We start from the raw sequence: 27201 nt of genomic DNA, 5'->3' as shown, positions 1-27201 counted from the left end.
ACTATATTCCATTTTACTATTAATGGAACCTGGCAATATATTGGGCTTCACTTTCCAAGAAGTTTTGGATCACAGAGAGGTTCAACAATGGAAGGGGAGGAATACTGGTGTGGGATGTTATTGACAGGGAACACATGGTTGGCATGGATTTCTACAGGGCATATACCCAGGGTGCATAAAAATGTTTGGATATTTTCATAGTGGATATAAATTAAAAACAACTGAGGGAGTGCTGAGTTCCTAGCCATGGGAGCTCTATCACAGTCCCTAAAGAAACAGCAACAATCCCCCAAGTGCAATGGCAAAGACCAAAAGAGAATGAAGGTCCAACAAGGAGACCTTGACACTAATGACTATGCTTGTGAGCCTGTGCACCTGAAATAAGAACAAAGCCTAGAGCTGCAGGGTGCCTAAGAGTTATCTCCTGAGAGCCTCCATACTGCTCAAATGTGGGCAGTCTCAAAGCCAAACTCAGCTTATAAATGTGTTGCCTTCCAGCATGGGACATGACTTCCAGGGATGAGCCTCCCTGGCACCAAGGGATTACTACCAAGTACCAGCTGATGATGTAACTAGAAAATGACCTTGAATAAAAGGGTCAACTCAGACCAGCAGAATATCTCAGTCTACATATAATACCAGGAGTTAAAAATACATTTTGACCTGAATCAAGGGGGAAATGGAAAGGACAAATGAGTTTATATGGCTATGAGTCTCCAAAAAGAGCCAGGAGGTTATCAGAGGGGTTGCCCTTATGCACACCTGAGCAGAGTCCCAGAGACAGATAAAGTAGATACAACCCTGGGTATTGGTTCTTCTGATGGCTACAGAGACCCACAGCTTTTATGGTCATGGCAGATGGAGTTTAGTGCCATGTCAGTTGGCCCTGATTTGGAGTTTGTGTTTCTGTGTGATGGAGCTGGACTCAGATGTGATATTTGTCCAAAGCCTCTCCTTTTACTTTTACCAGAACTGTAGTTGGTGCTGGGGTTTAATATATACCCAGGGGACCTGAATCTCTGGACTGACTATGTGATAGCCAGGCCCTAAGCCTTAACAGACTTGCAGCTCCTACACTCTGGTGTATTGGACTTACCCCTCTCAGCTAACATGGAGTTGAAGAAGGTCAACCACCACACCAGGGAGCCAAGAGTGCCTACAACTGAAAGCAGGAGGATTGCAGCCTGCATCCATGTGGAATCTAAACCCCCACTTAATATAGATGTGGAGTGGACACAACATTCCAAGGTCCACAGGATGGAGGAATAGAGTGGACTTACTGATATTCTATTCATGAACTATTGTGATTAGTAATAAAAGAAAATGTGGCATTGGTGTGGAGAAAATGGCCATGGTAGCTGCTGGGGATAGGGAATGGGAGGAAGAGATGTGATGTGGGGGCATTTTCAGGGGTTGGAGTTGTCCTGGTGGTGCTGAGGGGACAGTTATCAGACATTGTATGTCTTCCCATGGCCCACTGGGTGGAATGTGGGAGAGTGTGGGCTATGATGTGGACCACTGACCATGAGGTGCAGTGGTGCTCAGAGATGTATTCACCAAATGCAATGAATGTCTCATGATGATGGAGGAGATTGTTGTTATGGGAGGAGAAGTGTGGTGAGGGGGTGGGAGGTATATGGGGACCTCATATTTTTTTAATGTAATATTAAAAAAATAAATTGAAAAAAAATTATAATAACCATGTAAAAAATGATAAAAGTTCTCATTAAAAAAAAAGAGATGAATGGATAAGTTGTGGTATAGACATACAATGGAATATTACTCAGCTAATAATCATTTTCTCAATTATATAGAGATTTAATTCATATAGATACAAGCCAGACCATTCACCTGTTCACACCAGTACACTTTGACAAAGGCCTACCCCAATGAAACCAACAAACCAACCAAAGAATTTTTCCTTCATGCCCCTTTACAGTCAATACCTGCCCACCCCCAGTATTTCTCACACCTGCTGGGAAGAGACCAAACTTGGTCCTCTTCTTTTACAGGACATCATTTTTTCAGTTATAATGAGCTTTGTAACTTCAATCCATTGTGCCTACTGATAAAGTTTTCTGCTTCCATTGCAAACTCCTCCTTCTTGTATCTATTTCATTTAATAACATGTAATTTAAAAATGATCAAAATATGTTTTCAGGAGTACAGTAGATGCATTATCATGGTACATTGAGAAAACTGGCACTGAGAGTTTAACTGAATCAAAGATGTTCACACGAAAAGGGTACTTGGGATTGAAATCAGGAGCTGACCAATTTCAAATTTCATGCTTGCTACTTATTTTTTTCTCTAATACTCATTTTCCTCACCTTTGAATGGCAATAATTACATGTGTTTATGAGGACATACCTATGAATTTTCTAATGGGTCCAGGCAATCAGTGAGTAGTTGATACTGCTTTTATTATCTTAATAGGAGTCAGAGAAAGTTGAGAATGTTTATTGTCACATACACATACGTTCTATCCCTCTCTCTTTCTCCCTCTCTCTCTGTCTCATACCCACCCACAGACACACATGTGCACAAGCACAGAAACACACACAGCTGCTTTCTGAAAGATCATGGCAAGTAATGCAACTCCCGCTTTTCCTGTTTGGGCCATTGGAATGTGTCCTGGTGCTTAGAAAGACCAGGAACAAAGAGGAATCCCAGAGAAACAGAGCCATGGCCTAGTTGAGTGGTGGCTGCAAGAGTCTGCTGGGGATCATGTGACCTCTGTGGGGACCAAGTGACCCTTGCACTCAAGTCCGTGTCTTCTTATCTTCAGCAGCATCTCCATGAGCAAGTCCTAAACATGACTCAGTGTTCCAGTGACCTTCAGGTCTCTGGGCAAAGGGCCAAATGATCCCCCTCAGATGTCATCTTCCAGAGAAGAATGGTAGTTCACAGAAGCATATATTTTCTGAAAAACAATTCATTTATTGTAGACTTGCAACTGGAATGAAATGTTTGTAGTGTCCTTCCTACTCTGTTGCCTACCCCAAAACCATAACCAAATCTCCTAGAAGGCTGCAAGTGGTTTTTGTCTGAATTACAGTTTTTCTAAATAGAGACCTAACAGGAATTAGGCATATAAGCTACTATAGGATGTGTAGATGGAAGGCAATCATCAAGTAATCTTGGAAATTTCCATCTGTGCCCTGGATATAGACAACCCCCTGCAGGTGAGGAATGAAGCTCAGTAGGCATTGTAGGGTCAGGAGAAGGGTCAGCCTCACAGAATTAAGGAACACACCAGAATGTGGAAATGAAAATTGAGACGTGCCTGAGACCTAGAGGAAACCATGCAGGCTGTGAAGGATCACTCCTATAATGGATCTACTGCTACTTGATTCCTTAAGTGAGACTGATAGCTAGAATATACACTTCATAAAAATTTCTTCACTTAAGCAGCTCTGGGTCTTCCCAGACATAACTGAACTAGTTTTCAATCAGTCTAATTTTAGAAGCTTACACTTTGCATCTGGTTCCCTGAAGAATATTAACCAAACCTTCTCAATTTTGCTTACTGGAATAAAAACCTCAAAGCAAAACCAAACAGAATGGTGTCAGGTGTATCTTGTGACCCAGGAAATCTGTAACTTACCTCAGAGGATAAAAACCTTGATATCCTTGAGTGCTCACTGAGAAAGGAGTCATGGAGACTGGCATGTAAGCACCTGCACAACACTTTCTAAACTCTGACTTATTTGGTGCTGAAACCAAGGACAAGGTGAATGTGCTTGAGAGAACACAGGCCTGAGAAATTGCATGTATCCTCCTCACAAGGCCCCTGGAATATCTAGTCCTCACTATGTTTGTTTTTTTACTTGTTTTACTTCTCCCCTAGCCCTCTCCTTTGCCTATAAAAACCCTGGCTCCCATTCTCACTTTGAACAGGTTTTGGGAAGATCCCCCAGTTCCTTGCTTGTGCACTCATATAAATCACCTCCTCACAGAGACCTGTATCTCCTTGTGGCACAGGACTGGGGGTGGAGGGGCCTTCTGTTGGAAATGCCCCTGCACAGGGTAACAAGATCCCAGAAGATTCTGTTTGGTGGTGCTAAGTTCACAGCGGTTTTCTTTCTGTTGCTCACAGCTGCAAGTCTCCTGACCACAGTTCTCAGCCCACTTTCATGTCATGATTTTTCACATAGCTGTGTTCCAAGTGGTGTCCCAACTTGGGTTACCATGTTTGAGCATGAAAGTTGATGTTTTATGAAATATAAAAATAAATTACCTTGGCAACAAGCTTCTTGGTATTTCTCAGTTACTTGTGCTAAAATCATCAGATCATGACTCAGAAAGGAAATTGGGAAGGGGAAGGTTAGAATAACAAGCTAGGAGAGGCAGGGCAAGATGGTGTCTGAGTGAGTGCACCTTACAGTCTCTCCTGCAAAGAGGTGGCCAAGTGGGGATGGGGTCTTGCCAGAGTGGGCTGTCTTGGGGGCTTGCAGGGTGGAGGGTGTGTGGATGTTGATTTGGAGAGACAGTGACAGAGGTGGCATTTGCTAAAGGTAGAATTGCGGGTTACAAGTACAGAGGTTGGAAGCTGTGGGCTGGTGGGACCCTTCCCTCTGGGGCTGGCAGCTGCGGTATGCCCTGAGAACTGTCGGTTGTGCAGCAGTATTCCTGGGCCCCATGGTCCCTGGATGTGTGGTGCCCAGGTCAGTGTCCCCTGAGGCCCCATAGCCCGTGTTCCATGGACCTTCATACCCTAGGTTTGCAGTGTCCCAGATTTTCCTTTCCCTAGTCCAGCACTCCTGGAGGTCTGGGATTGCCCTAGCCCTCCAGTTTTGGACTGATTCTGTGGGTGGGAGGGATTTGGTGGGGGGTGCAGCAAGGGGGCCTGGCTAATATGGGTTCAATATTCTGGTGATTCCCCCCACTTCTGTTCTTTTTATTTTTCCACTTGGAGGAGCATACCGGCTAGCTTGGGGAGAGCCTGGGAAGAAAAGAGTGGTGAATCTGCTGAGAAAGCCTATTCACCTAAATACCCTGGGATAGGAAACTTGGTCTGGGAGAAGGTGGACTCAGAAAATCAACTAGCCCTCTTGTAGCACACCTTAAGGAGAGGGACTGAAGGAGGTGCATTCCAAGCTTCCAATAGCTTACTTGGGGTTCCTGGTGAGGTGTGGGTGCTCTCTCTCTGGAAAGTAAGTCATTGTTTTCTGTATGGAGCTGGTTCAACAAGAACCCTCTCGAATCTCCTACCAGACCTCTCAGGTAGCTTTCCTGCTGCCCTGGAAGAGAAGTGAGAAGGGAGAAAGGCCAAATGTCAGATTCCTAAGCATTTTATTTAACTGAAAAGAGGATTCCCTTGCTCGAAGCTTTGTCTGATATTTTCATGGTTTCGGTTCTTTTTCCTTCCTCTTTATCCCCTGAAGGCCCTTTTTTCTGTTTTTCTTTTTCTCTCTTTTTCTTCTTGTTGCTTGCTTCCCCCTCCCTTTTGTCCCTTTTTTCCTTTTCTTTCTTTCTCTTCTTTTTTATTCTTTTTATATTAGGTGCTGCAGGGAGCACTTCACATTTGCTGTATTTCTTCATTCTCAACTTTCTCTTTTCTGTGTGTATTGATTTTGGCCACCTACACTATCCCCTTTCCTCTACATCTTTCTATCCTGCATCATTTATTGTTTCCCTTACATTACACCTCTCTTTGTTTGCCTCCCTATTTTTCTGACTTTTTATTTCTAATACCTTTGTTCTGTTTTCTGTCTTATATTCACTCTTTATATTATTGTCCTTTCTTTTCTCTTTCCATCTCTCCTGAACACAGTGGCCTTTTAATTCATAATATATTCCTCCCCACATTCAGTTTCTGTCTCATTATACATTCTCTGCTTTACTTACTGTTATAACTCTACAGAGCTTACATGAATCTAATATCCATTCTCCTAGATCTCACATGTTTCTTCTGTTAATACTTACTATAGTAGTATATCAATACTACTAGGGAAACGGACTTTGGCCCAGTGGTTAGGGCGTCCGTCTACCATATGGGAGGTCCGCGGTTCAAACCCCAGGCCTCCTTGGCCCGTGTGGAGCTGGCCATGCGCAGTGCTGATGCGCGCAAGGAGTGCCGTGCCACGCAGGGGTGTCCCCCGCATGGGGAGCCCCACGAGCAAGGAGTGCGCCCGTGAGGAAAGCCGCCCAGCGTGAAAAGAAAGAGCAGCCTGCCCCAGGAATGGCGCCGCCCACACTTCCCGTGCTGCTGACGACAACAGAAGCGGACAAAGAAACAAGATGCAGCAAATAGACACCAAGAACAGACAACCAGGGGAGGGGGGGAAATTAAATAAATAAATAAATCTTTAAAAAAAAATACTACTATTATTCATTTTCTTTTCTTACTCCTTTTGCTTTCTCTGGCCCTAATATTTTCCTTCAAGTGAACTTAGACAACAACAAGGAAATAGAATAAGAAGAACAAAGTGACAAAGAGAAGACTTAACACACACAAAAACAACTAATTAAACCCGTCCACAAAGAAGCTAAGCAACTGATTAAACCTGTCAAGATAAAATGATGACCAGACAGCAACAAAAAGCTACAAACCAAACCAATAATCAGGAAAACATGCACCAATCCAATGAACACAGTAAAAAGCAGGAAGAGGAGCAGAACATAGAACAAGTAATTAAAGCTCTTGAAACATATATTAGGGACCAATTCAATGAAGGGAAGGAAGAGATTAAGAATATGAAAAAAACACTTGGGGAGAATACAGAAGAAATTGATATACACAAAAAGATAATGGATATGATGGTGATGAACAACACAATTCAAGAAATCAAAAATACACTCTCAGCAAATAACAGAAGACTCAAAGAGGCAGAGGAGAGAATTAGTGATATGGAAGACAGTACATCTGAAATCAAAGAGATAGTAGAACTGATAGATAAAAAGATAGAAAAAATCCAGCAGGGACTGAGGAAATTGAATGATGATGCAAAACACACAAACATACACATTATAGGTATCCTAGAAGGAGGAGAAGGGAAAGGGGACAGAAGGGGTAATGGAGGAAATAAAGGCTGAAAACTTCCCAAACCTATTGAGGGAAATGGATGTACATTATTCAGGAAGCACAACGCACCCCAAACAGCATACATCTCAACAGGCTTACCCCAAGACATACACTTGTCAAATTATCCAATAATCAAGACAAAGTGAAAACACTAAAAGTAGCAAGAGAAAAGAGAGCCATCACATACAAAAGAGGCTCCATAACATTAAGCACTGATTTCTCATCTGAAACCATGGAGGCAAGAAGGCAGTGGTATGACATAGTCAAGGTCCTAAAAGAAAAAAATTTCCAACCAAGAATACTCTACCCAACAAAGTTAGCATTCAAAAATGATGGTGAGTTCAAAATATTTACAGATAAACAGAAACTAAGAGAGTATGCCAACAAGAATCCTGCCCTTCAAGAAATACTAAAGGGAGTTCTGCAGGAAGAAAGAAAAAAACAAGAAAGACAGAGTTGGAGCAGAGTGTAAGAGCAACAAAAAAGACAAACACAGATAAAATAAAACAAAATATGACAAACACAAATCCAAAGAAAATATGGCTAACATAAGAAATTCCTTGAAAATATTAACACTGAATGTCAATCAATTAAACTCACCTGTCAAGAAACTCAGACTGGAAGATTGGATAAGGAACTATGAACCATCTATATGCTCTCTACAAGAAGCGCATCTCAGACCAAGGGATTCAAGGAGGTTGAAAGTGAATGGTTGAAAAACAATCTTACAAACAAACAATGGCAAAAAAAGGGCAGGAGTAGCTATATTAATATCAGACAAAATAGACTTTAAATGCAAAACAATAGTGAGAGACAAAGATGGACACAACATATTAGTGAAAGGGATAATCTTTCAAGAAGAAAGAACAATCATAAACATTTATGCTCCTAACAAGGGAGACTTGAAATATGTGAGGAAACATTGGACAAACTAAGTGAAGGAATAGATGCTTCTACAATTATAGTGGGGGACTTTAATACACCACTATCAACTTTGGACAGAACATCTCAAAAGAGAATCAATAAAGGAGAAAAGACTTTTGAACAATATATTAGAGGAGCTGGACCTAACAGACATATATGGAACATTATACTCAAATATAGTAGGGTATACATTCTGCTCAAGTGCACATGGATCATTCTCCAGGATAGACCACATGCTAGGCCACAGAAAAAGTCTCAATGAATTCAGAAAGATTGACATCATACAAAATAATTTCTCTGACCACAGTGGAATGAAGTTGGAAATCTGCTAGGGCCAGGGACCTAGATTTGGCACCAAGAATGGAACTTAAACAACACACCCTTATAAAAACAGTGGGTCAAGGAGGAAATCCCAAAAGAAATTAATAACTACCTTGAAACTATTGAAAATGATAACACAACATACCCGAGCTTATGGGATGCAACAAAAGCAGTACTGAGAGGGAAATTTATGGCCATAAATTCATACATCAAAAAAGAGCTAAAATTGAAGAACTAACTGCACACTTGGGGGAATTAGTAAAAAAAACCAACAAACTAATTCCAAAGGAAGAAGAAAGAAAGACATAACAAAGATAAGAGCAGAACTAAATTAAATAGAAAATAAGAAAGCACTTGAAAAAATAAAACCAAGAGCTGGTTCTTTGAGAAGATCAATAAAATTGACAAACCCTTAGCTAGACTAACAAAGAAAAAAGTAGAGAAGATGCAATACACAAAATAAGAAAGGAGAAAGGAGATATCACCACTGACCCTACAGAAATAAAGACTATCATGAGAGGATACTTTGAAAACTATATTCCAACAAGAAGGACAATTTAGAGGAAATGGACAAATTCCTAGAAACAATAAACAGTCTACATTGACAAAAGAAGAAATTGATGATCTCACCAAACCAAACACAAGTAAAGAAATAGAATCAGTCATTAAAACCTCCCAACTAAGAAGAGCCCTGGGCCAGACAGCTTCACAGGTGATTCCACCAAACATTCCAGAAAGAACTAACACCAATCTTTCTTAAATCTTCCAAAAAATTGAAATAGAAGGAACATTGCCTAATTCATTCTATTATGCCAAGATTACTCTGGTACCAAAGCCAAACAAAGACACCACAATAAAGGAAAATTACACACCAATCTCTGTAATGAACGTAGACATGAAAATCCTCAACAAAATACTTGCTAATCGTATTCAACAACACATGACCAAGTGGGATTCATTCCTGGTATGCAAGGATGGTTCAACATAAGAAACTCAATTAATGTAATATATCATATAAAAGATTGAAGGGGGGTGGCAGACTTGACCCAGTGTTTAGGGCATCCATCTACCACATGGGAGGTCCGTGGTTCAAACCCTGGGCCTCCTTGATTTGTGTGGAGCTGGACCATGTGCAGTGTTGATGCACACAAGGAGTGCCATGCCATGCAGGGATGTCCCCCACATAGGGGAGCCCCATGCACAAGGAGTGTACCCCATAAGGAGAGCCGCCCAGCATGAAAGTGCAGGCTGCCCAGGAATGGTGCCGCACACATGAAGAACTGACACAACAAGATGGCGCAACAAAAAGAAACACAGATTCCCATGTTGCTGACAACAACAGAAGTGGACAAAGAAGATGCAGCAAATAGACACAGAGAACAGACAACCACTGTGGTGGGGGGAGGGGAGAGAAATAAATAAATAAATCTTAAAAAAAAAAAAACAAACCACAGCTAACATCATTTACAATGGTGAAATCCTAAAATCTTTCCCTCTAAGATCAGGAACAAGACAAGGATGCCCATTATCACCCATTCTATGTAACATAGTCTTAGAAGTACTTGTTCAAGCACTGAGGCAATCACCAGACATAAAACGCATCCAAATTGGAAAGAAAGAAGTCAAAATTTCACTATTTGCAGATAATGTGATCGTATACATAGAAAACCCTGAGGAGTCTACAAGAAAGCTTCCAGAACTTATGAGTTCAGTAAAGCCACAGGTTACAAGATCAATGTGCAAAAAATCAGTAGCATTTCTATACACCAATAATGATCAATCTGAGGAGGAAATCAGGAATCAAATACCATTTCCAATAGTAAATAAAATCAAATACCTAGGAATAAATTTAACTAGAGATGTAAAAGAAATCTATGATAAGCTGGAGGTAAGTATTTATACAGGGAAGGGATAAAATGGGGGCTTAGGATGGAACTTTGTGGGCTTGAGGGGGGCTAGGGATGGGAGGATGGGGCAGATGGCCCAAGAAATTGGGGGGAACATTTGAACATAGGAGATTGTCAGGTATATGGTTAAAATTATAATGCAGAAAAACTCCTTAGAAAATATAATATGGAAGGTTACCTGTTTAAGATGCTTAAGGGGGGGGCATCTGACACAGGGCAGGCTTCTAGGGAGTGTGTGAGTGTTCATTTTGTCATAGTGCGTTATATCATTGGGTGGAGACCCATACAATGAGAGTGAAGGTATACACACATCCTGGGCAGGACTGGTGTTCTGAAACAAAGGGAATTGTATCTTTCAAGAGAATTGGTGGCTCCCAATGGGTTCGGGTAGTCAAGTATGTCAAGTCCTCAACATTGTTGCAAGTATCTCTGAATATGGTCTTCAAGTAATGAAGATTGATTGTTGTGGTGGGCCCTGATGGGAGGGGAAAGAGGGGTTGAATAGATGGAATCAGTGTAACTGTACGGCAATAAAAGTGTTCCACAAGACATTCAATTATGGATATAGAACATGTTAAATTACACAAAAAATGTATAAATGTCTATAGGCTAAAAATGCAAACCATAATGTAAAACATAAAATAACTAAAAATTTAGAAAATTGTATAGTCAAAAATACAAAGCATAATGTAAACTCAAATGGAACCATGTTTGAAAGCTATTGTTTCAATATTTGTACATCAGCTGCAGCAAATATAATATGAACACATAAAAGGATCATTGCTGGGGAAGGCACAAAATGATGTTGGATATGTGGGAGTACCATATACTGTACATGTGAATTACTGTGATCTAAAACTTATGTGAAGACAAACTTAATAATTAGGGAAAAAAAAGAAAGGATGTAGACACCGAGGAAGAAATGGAAGAAATTGCCTTGCCACTGTACATACAGGACAATACCTATAGCAGTGATGAAAGGCAAAATGTCAAAAACAAAACTTTTTCATTTTTTCATTTTTTGATACCCCAATTTTTCTTTTTTTTATTTTTTAATGTTACATAAAAAATATGAGGTCCCCATATACCCTCCACCCCCCCACCCCACTCCTCCCACATCAGCAACTTCTTTCATCATTGTGGCACATTCATTGCATTTGGTGAATACATTTTGGAGCACTGCTGCACCACAGGGATAGTGGTTACATTGTAGTTTACACTCTCACCAGTCCACCCAGTGGGCCACGGGAGGACATATGATGTCCAGGAACTGTCCCTGGACATCCTGAAAATGCCCCCACATCATATCTCTTCTTCCCTCTCCCTACCCTCAGCAGCTACCATGGCCACTTTCTCCACATTAATGCTACCTTTTCTTCCATTACTAATCACAATAGTTCCAGAATAGAATATCAGTAAGTCCACTCTAATCCATACTCTATTCCTCCATCCTGTGGACCCTGGGATGGTTATGTCCACTCCACCTCTATATTGAGATGGGGCTTAGATTCCACATGGATGATGGATGCAATTCTCCTGCATGCAGTTGTAGGCACTCTTGGCTCCCTGGTGTGGTGATTGAGCATCTTTTCACATGCATTTTGGCCATTAGTATTACCTCTTTGGAAAATTTTCTAGTCTTTTGGCTTTTTAAAAATTGGGTTGCTTGCCATTTTGTCAAGTTGTGTGATCTCTTTATATAATGTGGAAATAAACCCTTGTCAAAAATGTGGATTCTGAAGATATTTTCTCATTGAGTTGGCTACCTTTTCACCGTCTTAGTAAAATTTTTTAAGCACAAAAGTGTTCAATTTTGAGAAAGTCCTATTTACCTATTTTTTCTTTATTGCCTGTGCTTTGGGTGTAATCTCCATGGAACCACCATGTACCACAAGGTACTAAAGATGCTTACCTAATATTTTTGTTCTAGGAGTTTTATTGTCCTTGCATTTATATTTAGTTGTTTGATCCATTTTGAGTTCATTTTTTAATAAGGTGTGGGATGGGGGCACTTTCTTTAGTCTAAGAATATCCAGTTTTCCCAGTACCATTTGTTGAAGAGGCTGTACTGACCTGGCCGAGTAGCTTTGACAGCTCTATGAAAAATCACTTAACCATAGATTTGAAGGTCTTGTTTTGAGCACTTGGTTTGATTCCATTTGGCAATCTGTCTGTCTTTATTCAAGTACCAAGCTGTTATTACCTCTGTACCAAGATAGTATCTTTTAAAGCCTGGAAGTGAGAATCTTCCATCTTTATTCTTTTTAAAGATATTTTTGGCTATTTTGGCCCTTATCCTTTTAGACATTTTTAAAAATTGGCTTTTCCAATTCCACAAAGATGACTGTTGGAATTTTTATTGGGATTGTGTTAAAACTGTAGTTCAGTTTGCATAGAATTGATATCTTAATGATATTTAGTCTTCCCAGTTATGCATCCAGAATATTCCTCCATTTATTTATATCATCATTCTTTCTTTTAGCTATGTTTTATACTTTTCTGAATATAGGTAATTTATGGTCTTGTTTTAATTTATTCCTAAGTATTTGATTATTTTAGAAACTATGGTAAATGAAATTTTCTGACTTCCCCCTCAGATTTATCATTAATAATGTATATAAACACTATTGATTTTTGTAAATTAGCCTTGTATCAAGCCACTTTGGTGAAATTGTCTATTAGTTCTAGGAGTGTAGTTGTAGATTTTTTGGAATGTTCTAGTTATAGGATTATATCATCAGTGAATAGTGGTTTTACATCTTCTTTTCCTATTTGGGTACCTTTTTTTTTCCCTTGCCTAATGGCTCTATCCAGAACTTGTAGCACAATATTGAATAACAGTGGACAGAGTGGACACATTCTCTTATTCCTCATCTTAGCAGAAAAGCTTTCAATTTTTCATATATGTATTTTATTGTATTAAGAATGTTTCCTGCTATTCCTATGTTTTGGAAGGATTTTATCAGGAAATGATGTATTTTGTCAAATGCCCTCTTTTGCATGTATTGAGATGATCATGTGTTGTCCCAAGGCAAATATTTTCTCCATTTTGTTCTCCCAGGACAATGTGTAAATACGTGATACAACAAGGTACTGTTTTTACTTAACTTTGTGTGTTCTGTTTATATTATAGATAATCCTATTGAGAACTGAGACTGTGGCTTGGTTTTGAATATGAAATACAATCAAAATTCAGCAAGAAGTAGATAGGAAACAATTTCAATTTAATTTAATAATACAAAGTCAATCTGGGTTCTTTCATTTTTCACCATTCTTGTCTGTTTTTTTATTATTATGAAAAAAATTAAAATACTTTAATAATGATTGAAGTGATGGAGACTGCCCATCTGCAGAGAAGATTCATAAGTAAAGCACCCTATGCCCTAGAAGCCAGTGCCCATCCTCCACTGGAGGAACAAACCACTTCGGGATTATTCTGCAGTTGGAAACGGAAGCTCCACTTCCCAAAAATGGGCAGGAAGATACAACTGGGCACCAGCTTCAGCTACTGATTAGTAAATTTGGCAGGCTAAAGTATAGTCCTTAGAATGGCTAAAATTTAAACATATCCAAGTCAGAAGAGACTGGTATCCACCATTTTAACTCCACCCCATGCACGAGGGAGGCAAATGGACTAAAAAGCCCAGTGCTGGTAGGGACCAGCTTCTTTCCATCCAGATTGGATTGCAGCTCTAGCCCAAGACCCAGTCCCACTTCCAGAGAAAGTTGGGGGGACCTTTGCCAGACTCTCTGGAAAAATACAGGCCACACCATGGATGCCAGTAATCATACTACACTGGTGGTGCAAGCCATCTCAGGAGCTCCTCTGTGACTGGAACTGGAAGCTTTATTTCGCAAAAATAGGGAATGAAGAGATGGTTGGCCACTGATTTCAGCTACTAATTAGTAAATTTGGCCGCCTAAAGTACAATCCTAAGAACAGCTAAAGTTTTAACCTATCTAAGTCAGAAAGAGGCCAGTAGGCCATTTTGACTTTGCCCCCAGCAAAGATGAAGCTGGGCTGACTGAAAATCACTATGCTGGTAGGGACCAACTTCTTTCACTCAGATCAGCCTGCAGGCCAAGCCAAGGCTTCAGCCCCACCTCCAGCAGGAAAGAAGCAGGTGGGTCCTCACCACCATCTCCAGGTAACTGCAGGTACATTCAGTGGGGAAACTGAATAGTGGGAACTCTACTGGGGCAAATACAATCATTTTGGACATGCATGGCATAGATTATTGCCCATATCTGTAGCTCCACTCCTTCATAGGCAGGGGAGAAAAGGACTTGAGACATCATCAGTCTCTCTGGGTGACTACAATTAAGGCCTGCAAAACTTGGATTATCACACACAGCTGTGGCTCTGTCCATACACCTGGCAAAGGAGAAAGTTGGGATATGCTTCATCAGTCCCTGGGGAAATGAGGGCAACTTGAGCCTCACAGCTTAAAGCACAAACTACATCTTTGGTTCCTACTACACAACAAGCAAGGGAGTAAGGGCAAGAAGCACTAAACTAAAAAGAAAACTGCACCCAGAATAAATACTTTTAGTAAGCCAGATGCCAAGACACCAACAAAAAAACTGCAATCCATGCCGAGAAACAGGAAGCTATGGCCCACTTGAAGGAACAAGATAAGCCTCCAGATGATATAAAGGACAATGTTGAGACAACTAATCAGAGATGTTCCAACAAATCTCCTTAACTAATTCAATGAGATGCCTAAAGAGATTAAGGATATTAAGAAGACACTGCATGAGCACAAAGAAGAATTTGAAAGCATACATAGAAAACTAGCAGATCTTATGGGAATGAAAGGCACAATAAATGAAATTAAAAATACACATGAACCATAAAATAACAGATGAGGAGGCATAAAGATTGGTGAGCTTGAAGAAATGGCCTTTGAAAGCAAACATACAAAAGAACAGATGAAAAAAAAGAATGGGAAAAATTGAACAAGGTCTCAGAGAAATAAATGATAGCAAGAGACATGCAAACATATGTGTCATGTGTAGACCAGAAAGAGAAGAGTAAAAGGTCAGAAGGGATATTTGAAGAAATACTGGTAGAAAATTAATCAACCCTATTGAAGGACATGGATATGCACATCTAAGAAGCACAACACACTCCCATCTGGATAAATATGAATAGCAACTGAGACACATACTAATCAGAATGTCAAATGTCAAAGACAAAGAAAGAATTCTGAGAGCAGCAAAAGAAAAGCAATGCATAACACATAAGTGATACCCAATAAGATTAAATGCCAATTTCTCATCAGAAACCATGGAGGCAAGAAGACAGAGTTATTATATATTTAAGATACTGCAAGAAAAGAAGTGCCAGAAAAGAACCTTATATCCAGCAAGATTGTCTTTAAAAATTGAGGGTGAGTTTAGAATATTCACAGATTAAAAGAAATGGAGAGAGTTTATAACCAAAAGACTAGCTTTGCAGGAAATATTGAAGGGTGTGTTACAGCCTGAAAAGAAAAAACAGGAAAGAAAGTTTTGGAAGAGAGTCTAAAAATGAAGATTATATTAGTAAAAGTAGCTGAAGTAAAAAGAGTGGTGAAAGTAAAATATGACAGATAAAAGCTCAATATTTATGAATATACTTAACCCATGTTGTAAAGCACTTGTATTCAGAAAACCACAACTCATTGTTAAAAGAAATAAATAAGACCAAAATCTTTGGAAGAACATTCCATGCTCAGATTGGAAGACTAAATGTTACTAAGATGCCAATTCTACTCAAAATGATATACAGATTGAATGCATTCCTTATAAAAATTTCACCAGCATTTTAAAAATGAATGGAAATTTATTTGGAAGGGTAAGGAAGGAGTCCTGAATAGCCAGAAACATCTTAAAAAAGAAAAGCAAAGTCAGAGGACTCTCACTTCTGGACTTTAAACCATATTACCTAGCTACAGTGGTTAAAAACAGCAATGATACTGTCATAAAAACAGACACATAGACCAACGGAACTGAATTGATTGTGGTAAGGTGAGGTATGAGACCCCTGTATGATGTTATGTATGTTTGCTTTGTAAGTTCACAAAAATTACAATAAACTTATTGCCTATATATTTTATGTATGAGTGATATACTTCAATATATGAAGAAAAATGGGGGAAAAAATCCACAACCACTCATAACCAGCATATCTGTAGGCTTGGTTTCCTGCCATCTTCCAACCTTGGGATCACCCTGATGAATACGACATCCCTCCCCCCTACTGCTCTGTGGGACTCCAGCTGGCTCCAGTGCCACCTTCTTCCCATCTGACCAGGCCCTTCAGACATCCCAAGTGGCATCACTGCCTCAGCCAGAAACCCCCAGCCTGCCCACACTAGTGTTCTGCAACCCCACCCCAAAGTGTAAAGACCACTTTAACCCTAGAGTCACCCCCCCAGTCCCTATTTGGAGTCTCTGGTGGGCAGCCTCATGGAGCCATCAGCTCTGACCATTCTTTCCAGTCTGCAAATCTGGCAGCTCCCACCTCAACCTCTCCTCAAGGCCAGCCACCCCTGGGCAGCACCAGTTAGCTTTGGGGGGTTGATACCCACAAGTTCCACCTTGGGCACCCAAGCCAGGCTCCAGCTGGCCTATGGGCCCACCCCTACTGTATTCTCCTCTGGCACAGCCAAATCATCTGATTTTGCATACATCACCAACGTGCCCTGTGCTGTGACCAATTTCAAGGCCAACGTGAGGCAGTGAATCTCAATATTTGGCAGCACCACTCCAGTCGGGGTTTAAGCAGCACATAGGAGCTTTGGGAACCAAGTGGAGGTCACATATCTGTGCTCCAACATTCAAGCACTCAGTATAAAAGCAGAATGGAGGGGGGTCCCACACTACAAATAGCTATGGAATAAGCTTAAGCCTGAAGCCCTAGGGCCCTGGAGCCAGAGCACCCCTACTGCCATCGTGGGAGCCAGCACCCCTAAGAGGAACCTTGTGTTTGGAGGCACTAATGCCCCTACAAGCTACCCAACACCCAGGGACCTGCCATGGCAGGGCCCCTTCCCGTGGAGGGCCCAGCACCTCTCAAACCCATATTGGATTTACATGCACATTCACCCCTTTTTCCCACCAACCCACCAGGAACAGCCTTGCTTTCAGGGTTCAGTCATCACAAGGCAGGGCTTTGCATGAGACAGAACTGTGGGCCCTCAGCTCATTCAATTCTCTCCAGGTGGGGCTCCACCATCTCAGGGTCTAAGAGGCAAAAGCTGGCCTGAGGGAGCGGAACCTCAAGAAGCAGCCTTGGGAAGTGGATATGGCTCAAGCAATTGGGCTCCCATCCACCATATAGGAGGTCCAGAGTTTGATGCCCAGGGTCCCCTGGTGAAAGCAAGCTGGCCCATGAGGCAAGCTGGCACATGTGGAGAGCTGGTGCAGCAAGATGACACAACAAAAAGACACAGAGGAGAGACAATAAGAGACACTGCAGATCAGGGAGCTGAGGTGGCACAAGAGAATAGTCACCTCTCTCACACTCTGGGAGGTCCCAGAATTGGTTTCTGGAGCTGCCTAATGAGAATACAAGCAGACACAGAACACACAGCGAATGGACACAGAAAGCAGACATCGAGGTGGGGAGAGAAAGAAATAAAATAAATTAATAAAAAAAAAGAAGTCTTGTCCACTTTCCTTCAGGCTGAATCTGCGATTGACCAATTTAAATGTGTTATACAAACCAACCCCTGTTCTCTTCAGTCCTAGAGCCAGTTGGAGTCCCAAAGATAAAAGTTTCCATTTCCTCTGCATTCCCTGCAGTTTTGTTCCTGAAGTTGGGGGTTTGAGCTATCATCCGGTAGGGTCGCAGTAGCCAGATTACTTGGGCAGGACAGGAGGTGATGACCTGACCCCTCCAGACGTGGAGCTGGCTGAGCCCACAGCTGCCCATAGGTGCCTCCTGCCCTTCCCATTTTCCTTATCAGTCTTAGAGATGTCTTATAAATAAAACCTGTTTTTTTTTCCTTTTACATAATATATCTCTGCTCTGTAAATCAAGTATAGAGAAGCCATTGACTTGTACAATTGGAGACAGATGAAGCCAGGTTTAACTCTTTAAAGTTTCTGATGTCCCAGCTAATGGGGTAGGGAAAGCAGCAAAATAAATGAAACCTGAGTATGAAGCCTGACACATAAATATTAAAAATGTGATCTGAGGTGGGGGGAGGAAAATAAAAAAATAAATAAAACCTTTTTTAAAAAATGTGATTTGACTTTAAGGTCTGGGAGTCCAGATATAGTGGATCCAGGGAAAGGATAGATGGGGTGCCCAGGGTAAAAGAGCCCTGGGGAAGGGATTGGTAGACAGGGAACCTGGGGAGAAGAGGCCCTGGGGAGGGAGGGAGACAGGTGGAGGCCCAAGACAGTGGGTCCAGGGAAGAGTACTCTGACTGTGGAACAGGCTATATCATCACTAGTACACCCAATAAAACACATGTGATACATTTAGTGTTTTGAAGCTGATTTTTTTTTTGCTTCTAATTAAGGTTTAGACAAATCACAGCTTCATCTAAAGAGTGTGGGCCTGGCATCAAGGCCTTAGGACCAGAGTGAACAAGGGAAGAAAACTCACCTCTGCTCTGTAAGCAGTGAAATGCATGTCTAAGATATTAAATATTCCTGGTCAATTTGTCTTAAAAAAAAGCATAGGACTGGACAACTAGCAAGATGGCAGTGGAGTAAGAAGCTCCTAGAGTCAGCTCCTGCTACAGGGCAGTTAGTAAACATGCAGAACTCTCTGGAGCTAGCTGAAGCACCTGTTTGGGGGCTCCAGGAGGCCATAAGAGCATCCTGCAACATCCCTGAAGGAATAGGAGGAGGAGACTGCCCATCTACAGAGAAGGCTTGTAAGTAGAGCAAGTCACACCATGGAGGCCAGTGCCCATCCTCCATTGGAGGCACAAGCTGTTCCACAACTGTAATTGAAAGGTCCACTTCCCAAAAATGGGGAGGAAGAGATGGTTGGGCACCAACTTCAGCTACTGATGAGTAAATTTGGTGGGCTAAAGTATAATCCTAAGAACAGCTAAAGTTTGATACTGTCGTCAGAAAAAGGCTGACAGTCACCATCTTAACTCTGCACCTGGCATGAGGAGAAGTGGGGCAGACTGAAAATCCCAGTGCTGATAGGGACAGGCATCTTCCCATCCATATCAGATTGCAGCTGTAGCCTAGGCCTCAGCCACACCTCCAGCAGGGAGGAAGCTGGGGGACCTGTGTTAGGCTTTCCAGGAAATTACCAGCCAAGCTACAGAGGCCAGTGAATATCTTACTATGGCAGCACAAGCCACCCCAAGAGCTATTCTGTGGCTGGAATTGGAAGTTCCATTTTCCCAAAAACAGGGAAGGAAGAGATTGTTAGCCACTGATTTCAACTACTGATTAGTAAATTCAGCTTGTTAAAGTCTAACCCTAAGAACAGCTAAAGTATGAACCTGTCCAAGTCAGAAAGAGGCTGGTAGCCACCATTTTGACTATGCCCTCAGCATGAGGGGAAGCCAGCCTGACTGAAAATCACTGTGACCATAAGGACCAGTTTCTTTCATCCAGATCAGCCTGCAGCCTTATCATAGGCTTCAACCCCACCTCCAGCAGGGAGGACACTGGCAATCCCTGTACCAGCCTATCCAGGTAATTGCAGGTACCTTTGGCTGACACAGACTGAATAATTAGAAGTCTACTAGGGCAACTGCAGTCATCTTGGACCCACACTGCATAGACTGCTGTCCACACCTGCAGCTCCATCCCTGCCCCAGGCAGGGGAGAAAGGGCTGTGAAGTTTCATCAGTCTCTCTGGGTAACCACAGTCTAGGCCTGCATGACTTGAATTATTCCACACAGCTCTGATTCTGTCCCTACCGCTGGCAATGGAGAAAGTTGGGAGAAACCTCATCAGTCCCTTGGTAAGGAGGGTAGCTTAAGCCTTCACAGCTTATTGCACCAACTATATGCTTGGCTCCTACTGCATGAACAGAAAGGGAGAAAGAGCAGGAAGCCCTAAACTTAAGAGAAAAACTGCACCCAGAATAAATACCCTAGTAAGCCAGATGCCAAGACAACAACAAAAAATTATAATCCACACCAAGAAACAGGAAGATATGGCCCAGTTAAGGGAACAAGATAAGCCTCCAAGAGTTGAGACAACTAGTCACAGAAGTTCAAATCTCCTTAATAAAGTCAATGAGAAGGTTAAAGAGATTAAGGATACTGAGAAAACACTGCATGAGCACAAAGAAGAATTTGAAAGAATACATGGAAAAATTGCAGGTTTTATGGGAATGAAAATCAATAAATGAAATTTTAAAAACATTGGAATCATATAATAGCATATTTGAGTAGGCAGAAGAAAGGACTGGTCTCTGAAAGTGAACATATAAAAGAACAGATGAAGAATGGAAAAAAATTGAACAAGGAATCAAGGAACTAAATGTAGCAAAAGACATGCAAATATACATATCATGGATGTCCAAGAGGAGAAGAGAAGGGAAAAGGAGCAGAAGGAATATTTGAAGAAAAAATGTTTAAAAATTTCCCAACCCTAAGGACATAGATATCCATGTCCAAGAAGCACAATGAACTCCCATCAAAAAAAATCTTAATAAACCAACTCTGAGACACATTCTAATCAGAATGTCAGATGCCAAAGACAAAGAGAAAAGCAATGCATAACATAAGGGATATCCAATATGATTACATGCTGATTTCTCACCGGAAGCCATGGAGGTAATAAGACAATGGTCTGATATATTTAAAATATTACAAGAGGAAAACTTTCAGCCAAGAATCTTATATTCAGCAAGACTGTCTTTCAAAAATGAGGGTGAAGGAAGTGGGCTTGGCTCAATGGATAGGGCATCCGTCTACCCCATGGGAGGTCCGTGGTTCAAACCCTGGGCCTCCTTGACCCAAGTGGAGCTGGCCCATGTGCAATGCTGATGTGTGCAAGGAGTGTCATGCCATGCAGGGGTGTTCCCTGTGTAGGGGAGCCCCATGTGCAAGGAGTGCACCCCATAAGGAGAGCCACCCAGTGTGAAACAAAGTTCAGCCTGCCCAGTAATGGCACTGCCCACACAGAGAGTTGATGCAGCAAGATGATGCAACAAAAAGAAACACAGATTCCCATGACACTGACAACAAAAGAAGCTGACAAAGAAGAACACACAGCAAATAGACAGAGAACAGACAACTAGGGTGAGAGGGAAGGGGAGAGAAATAAAATAAATAAATAAATATTTTAAAAATATTAGGGTAAGAGTAGAATATTCACAGATAAACAGAAACTGAGAGAATTTCTAAGCAAGAGACAAGATTTTCAGGAAATATTAAAGGGTGTGAGAAGGAAGAAGCAAGATGGTCGCTGAGTGATCTTGCCTTGCGATCTCTCCCAGGAAGAGATGGCTGGGCATGGCTGGAGGTTCTCTGAGGTGGGGATTTTTCGGGATTTTTGCAGGGCAGGAAGTGTCTGGACATTGATTTGGTGGAAAGGTAACGGAGAGGATTGGTCTATAAGATATAATTTGGGTTCTATTGCCTGGAGGTGAGACCTGCACACGGGTTCCTCCCTCTTGGGGGTGGGTAGAGCCATGGTGCTGTGCAGCAGCTCAGCTTTTTGGTGGCTCTGCAGTGCCGGGGAGTTCACGAGTCCTGGGCGGGCTATTGGTGAGTTGATGCGACGGGTGGCTTTTGCGGATCGATTTGGGGAGATAGATGGTGTTTTGTTGTGAAGCGGGGGGAATTTTTGATTGCGGACACAAATAATAGTGCTTCCGCCTGAAGCCCTGCCCCCACAAGGCCAGCTGCCGATCTGCAACCGAATTAGGCTGTAGGCAATAAAGGGAAGTAATTGGGAAGTTGTTTCATGGTGCAGCGAGGGAGGGGGACACATCTGGAAGCCGATTAGGGAATATTTTGCGAAGCTTGGGAATTCCGGTTTTGGAATCTGTTTTCGGCATCATGGGCCGGGCTTCGGATCTGTACCAGTAAAGTGGCTGCGGTGTAAAGGCGCCCTCAAGTGGCAGTGTTGTGGAAGCACAGGGCGGGAGCTGTCCAAAAGCTGAAGTGACGATATACCCACATTAATGAGCCCTACTAAGTAAGTGAATTGCAGGGTTCAGACATAATATAGAGTTTGAGGATCTGACTTCCCCCATAGGGCTGGTGCCCAGCTGTGGGGATCCCTGAGGGCTGTGTTACACTACGGGGCTCCTAGGCTTCCTGTTGACCAGACTGGAGGTTGCCAGGTCTGAATCCGCTAAACTCTGGTGGCCCACAACCCAGAGAATCACACCTCTTGAGTCTTTAATATCTCAGACTTTCCACCCCTGCATCCATCACGCCCTGAGGTCCATCTGAGGTCCTTGAATGCCCTAGCCTTCAACGTTGGCATTTTTTCTTTATCATTTCATTTTGTTTTGTTTTTATTTTCATTTTGTCTTATTTTTTACTTTTTTTAATGTCCTGATTGCGAACATCACAATATCCCCTAGTCTTTTCTGACAGCGTATCCCCCAAAGTCTTTCTTTTATTCAGTTATTTAGGTTTTTTTTTGTGGTTGTTGTTGTGTAGTTGGTGTTTTAATTGTGGTTCGTGTATATCTGTTTTTTTTCCTTTCCCCTACCTGTTCGCCACCCTTTGCCCACCCCCTTTTCCTTTCTTCCTTTCTTCTCTTCCCCCTTTTTAATTTTTTTAATTTTTTTATTTTGTTTCTTTTTCTGTTTTCTATCTCCCTTGTGTTCCTCATCTTCCACTTATTTTATTTTAATTCAATTATACAATAGGTGCGGCAGGAAACACCTCACATTTGCTGGGGTTTTCTCATCCTCCACTGCCTCATTTCTGTGTGAACTGATTTAGGCTACCTACACTATCCTCTTTCCCCTACATCTTGATATCAGCCATCATCTACAGTCTCTCCTATATTCCACCTCCCACCTCCCTTTCTTTGATCCACAAAGTGTCTAAGTCTTAATTTCTAATACCTTTGTTTTGTTTTCTGTCTGTTATCCACTCCTGAAACTATTACCTTTCTTTTCTTTTTCCCTCTCTCACGAAAACAATAGCTTTTTAGCTCATACCATATTCCTCCCATATTCAATCATCTACGTCATAATAGGAACACTACCTACTGCTATAACTCTACACAATTTACATGAATCTAACCTCCACCCTCCCAGATCTCATATTCTTGCTTTGTTAACATATATCACCAATACTACTTTACACTTTTCCCTTGCTTCCACAATTGTGTTTCCCCAGCACTAATACTTTCCTTTACAGTGAACTTAACTAACAAAAAGAAATTAGAATAAGAAGAACAAAGTGACAAAGAGAAGATATAACACTTATGCAAAAACAACAGCTAATTAATCTCCAAGAGTAGACAAAGAAGCTAAGGAACTGATTAAATCGGTCAAGATTAAATAATGACCAGAAAGCAACAAAAATCTACAAACCAAACCAGTAATCAGGAAAACATGGCTGAATCCAATCAACAAACCAAAAATCAGGAAGGGGAGCAGAACTTCGAACAAGCAATGAAAGATCTCAGAACATTTATTACCGACAAATTTGATGAAGTAATGAAAGAGGCTAACAACATGAGGACATCACGAGGAGGGGAAATTGCAGACATACGCAGAAAGATAACAGATATGATGGGAATGAACACCACAGTTCAAGAAATCAAAAATACACTTGCAGCAAATATCAGCAGACTAGAAGACGCAGAGCAGAGAATTAGTGATGTGGAAGACAGTACATCAGAAATCAAACAGATAGTAGAAGGGGTCGATAAAAAGATAGAAAAAATCCACCTAGGACTTAGGGACCTGAATGACAATGTAAAACACTCAAACATATGTATTATAGGCATTCCAGAAGGAGAACAGAAGGGAAAGGGGTCAGAAGGAGTGTTGCAGGAAATAATGGCTGAAAACTTCCCAAATCTACTGAAAGAGACAGATGTACATATCCAAGAAGCACAGCACACTCCACTGGTCATAAACCCCAACAGGTCCACCCCAAGACATATACTTGTCAAATTATCCAATGCTCAAGACAAAGAGAAAATTCTAAGAGCAGCAAGAGAAAAGAAAACCATCACATACAAGGGAAGCGCCATTAGATTAAGTGCTGATTTCTCATCTGAAACCATGGAGGCAAGAAGGCAGTGGTATGATAAAGTCAAGGTACTAAAGGAAAAAAATTTCCAACCAAGAATACTCTATCCAGCTAAACTAACATTCAAACATGATGGAGAGTTCAAAATATTCGCAGACAAACAGAAACTGAAAGAGTATACCAACAAGAAACCTCCCCTTCAAGAAATTCTAAAGTGAGTTCTACAGGAAGAAAGGAAAAAACAGGACAGGCAAAGTTGGAGGAGAGTATAAGAGCAACAACAACAACAACAAAAAAAGACAAAAAGAGAAGGGAAAAAAATACAAACAAAATATGACAAACACAAATCAAATCAAAATATGGCTAACACAAATAATTCCTTGAAAGTAATAACACTGAATGTCAATGGATTAAACTCACCTATCAAAACATTCAGACTGGGACATTGGATAAGAAAATATGACCCATCCGTATGCTGTCTACAAGAGACACATCTTAGACCCAGAGATGCATGGATATTGAAAGTGAATGGCTGGAAAACAATCATACAAGCAAACAGTAACCAAAAAAAGGCAGGAGTAGCTATATTAATATCAGACAAAATAGACTTTAAATGTGAAAAATTGTGAGAGACAAAGAAGGATACTACATTTTAGTGAAAGGGAAAATCTGTCAAGAAGATCGAACAATCATAAATATTTATGCTCCTAACAAGGGCGCCTCTAAATTACGTGAGGCAAATGATGGTAAAACTAAGTGAAAGAATAGATGCACCTACAATTATAGTGGGGGATTTTAATACACCACTATCAACTCTGGATAGAACATCTCAAAAGAGAATCACTAAAGAAACAAAACATTTGAACAGTATATTAGAGGAGCTGGATCTAATTGACATATATAGATCATTACACCCAAACACAGCAGGATATACATTTTTCTCAAGTGCAAATGGATCATTCTCCAAGATAGACCATATGCTAGGCCACAAAGAAAGGCTGAATGAATTGAGAAAGATTGAAATCATACAAAACAATATCTCTGACCACAGTGGAGCCAAGCTGGAAATTTGCAAGGGACAGAAGCCCAGGTTTCACACCGCAATTTGGAAATTAAACAGCACACTCTTAGAAAAACAGTGGGTCAAAGAGGAAATCTCAAAAGAAATCAATGACTACCTTGAATCAAATGATAATGATAACACAACATACCAAAATTTATGGGATGCAGCAAAAGCAGTACTGAGAGGGAAATTTATAGCCATAAATTCATATATCAAAAAAGAAGAAAGAGGGAAAATTGAAGAACTAAATGCACATTTGAAGGAATTAGAAAAACAACAACAAAGTAACCCAACAGGAAGAAGGAGGAAGGAAATAACAAAGATAAGAGCAGAACTAAATGAAATAGAAAATAAGAAAGCACTTGAAAAGATAAACAAGACCAAGAGCTGGTTTTTTGAGATCAACAAAACTGACAAACCTTTAGTGAGACTAACAAAGAAAAAAAGAGAAAAGATGCAAATACACAAAATAAGAAATGAGAAAGGCAATATCACCACTGACCCCACAGAAATAAAGACTATCATAAGAGGATATCTTGAAAAAATATATTCCAACAAAAATAACAATTTAGAGGAAATGGACAAATACCTAGAAACACATAAGCAGCCCATATTGACAAAAGAAGAAATTGATGATCTTAACAAACCAATCACAAGCAAAGAGATAGAATCAGTTATTAAAAATCCCCCAATTAAGAAGAGCCCAGGGCCAGATGGCTTCACAGGTGAATTTTACAAAACATTACGGAAAGAACTAACACCAATCCTGCTGAAACTATTCCAAAAAATTGAAACAGAAAGAACATTCCCAAACTCCTTCTATGATGCCAACATTACCCTAGTACCATGCCAAACAAGGACACCACAAGAAAGGAAAATTACAGACCAATTTCTCTAATGAACCTAGATTCAAAAATACTTAACAAAATACTTGCTAATCGTATTCAACAACACATTAAATGAATTATAAACCACGACCAAGTCAGATTCATCCCAAGTATGCAAGGATGGTTCAACATAAGAAAATCAATCAACGTAATACACCACTTAAATAGATTGAAGGAAAAAAATCACATGAGTATATCTATAGATGCAGAAAAAGCATTTGACAAAATACAGCACCCTTTCTTGATGAAAACACTCCAAAAGATTGGAGTACAAGGAAATTTTTTGAACATGATAAAGAGTATATATGAAAAACCTAAAGCCAACATTGTTTAAAATGGAGAAATCCTAGAATCCTTCCCTCTAAACTCAGGAACAAGACAAGGATGCCCATTGTCTCCGCTCCTATTTAACATTGTCTTGGAAGTACTTGCTCAAGCACTGAGGCAAGAACCAGATATAAAAGGCATTCAAATTGGAAAGGAAGAAGTAAAAATTTCATTATTTGCAGATGACATGATGCTATACATAGAAAACCCTGAGAGATCTACAACAAAGCTTCTAGAACTCATAAATGAGTTTAGTAAAGTCACAGGTTATAAGATCAATGTGCAAAAATCAGTGCATTTCTGTACACCAATAATGAGCAAGATCAGGAGGAAATCAAAAAACAAATATCATTCACAATAGTAAATTAAAAAATCAAATACTTAGGAATAAATTTAACTAAAGAGGTAAAAAAACTTATACACCGAGAACTATACAAGACTGCTCAAGGAAATCAAAGAAGACCTAAATAAATGGAAGAATATTCCTTGTTCATGGATAGGAAGACTGAATATTGCTAAGATGTCTATCCTACCAAAACTGATCTACACATTCAATGCAATCCCAATAAAAATCAACACAGCCTTCTTTAAGGAACT

General features: G+C 40.7%; 1 long non-coding RNA gene across 2 annotated transcripts in view; it reads right to left on the bottom strand.

Moving 5' to 3' along the window:
* Positions 1-2394: 2394 nt before the first annotated feature.
* LOC131277498 (uncharacterized) overlaps positions 2395-27201 on the bottom strand; it is an 81322-nt gene continuing 56515 nt past the window's right edge. For both annotated transcript variants that reach the window (XR_009184659.2, XR_009184660.1), the window contains 2 exons: positions 5116-5243; positions 2395-2923 (listed from right to left, as the gene is read on the bottom strand). This is a non-coding gene — a long non-coding RNA (uncharacterized lncRNA). The remainder of the gene's footprint in view (positions 2924-5115; positions 5244-27201) is intronic.

The sequence above is a fragment of the Dasypus novemcinctus genome, unplaced genomic scaffold, assembly GCF_030445035.2.
Source record: "Dasypus novemcinctus isolate mDasNov1 unplaced genomic scaffold, mDasNov1.1.hap2 scaffold_119, whole genome shotgun sequence".
Classification (NCBI taxonomy): Eukaryota; Metazoa; Chordata; class Mammalia; order Cingulata; family Dasypodidae; genus Dasypus; species Dasypus novemcinctus.
This window is presented reverse-complemented; position numbering and strand designations above follow the sequence as displayed.